Raw genomic sequence first — 1,192 nt, 5'->3', positions numbered from 1 at the left:
CTAAACAGAGACACAGTGAAATTAACAGAAGTTATGAAACAAGTGGATTTAATAGATATCTATAGAACATTTTATCCTAAAACAAAAGGATATACATTCTTCTCAGCACCTCATGGTACCTTCTCCAAAATTGACCATATAATTGGTCACAAAACAGGTCTCAACAGATTCAAAAATATTGAAATTGTGCCATGCATCCCATTAGACCACCATGGTCTAAGGCTGATCTTTAATAACAACATAAATAATATAAAGCCAACATTCAGTTGGAAACAGAACAACACACTCCTCAATGATACCTTGGTCAAGGAAGAAATAAAAAAATAAATTAAAGACTTTAGAGTTTAATGAAAATGAAACCACAACACAACCAAACTCACAATGAAAGCCTCTCTGAGATGAAAACTCATAGCACTGAGTGCCTCTAAAAAGAAACTAGAGAGAGCATAAACTAGCAGCTTGACAGCACACCTAAATGCTCTGGAACAAAAGGAAGCAAATTCACCCAAGGGGAGTAGACAGCAGGAAATAATCAAATTCAGGGGTGAAATCAGCCAAGTGGAAGCAAAAAAGAACTATTCAAAGAATCAAACAAACCAGGAGCTGGTTCTTTGAGAAAAATCACCAAGATAGATAAGCCCTTAGCCACACTCACTAGAGGGTACAGGGACAGCATCCTAATTAACAAAATCAGAAATGAAAAAAGGGACATAACAACAGATCCTGAGGAAATCCAAAGCATCATCAGGTCCTTCTACAAAAGTCTATACTCAACAAAACTGGAAAACCTGAATGAAATGGACAAATTTCTAAACAGATACCAGATACAAAAGTTAAATCAGGATCACATTAATGACCTAAACAGTCCTATGTCACCTAAAGAAATAAAAGCTATCATTAATAGTCACCCAACCAAAAAAAGCCCAGGCCCAGATGGGTTTAGTGCAGAGTTTAATCAGAACTTCAAAGAAGACCTAATTCCAGTTCTTCTCAAACTATTCCACAAAATAGAAACAGAAGGTATTTTACCCAATTCATTCTATGAAGCCACAATTACTCTGATACCTAAACCATGTAAAGACACAACAAAGATAGAGAACTTCAGACCAATTTCCCTTATGAATATTGATGCAAAAATACTCAATAAAATTCTCACAAACCGAATCTAAGAACACTTCAAAACAGTCATGAC

Source organism: Mus pahari, chromosome 17, assembly GCF_900095145.1.
Source record: "Mus pahari chromosome 17, PAHARI_EIJ_v1.1, whole genome shotgun sequence".
In the NCBI taxonomy this organism is placed as follows: Eukaryota; Metazoa; Chordata; class Mammalia; order Rodentia; family Muridae; genus Mus; species Mus pahari.
Note: the sequence above shows the minus strand (reverse complement) of the source record.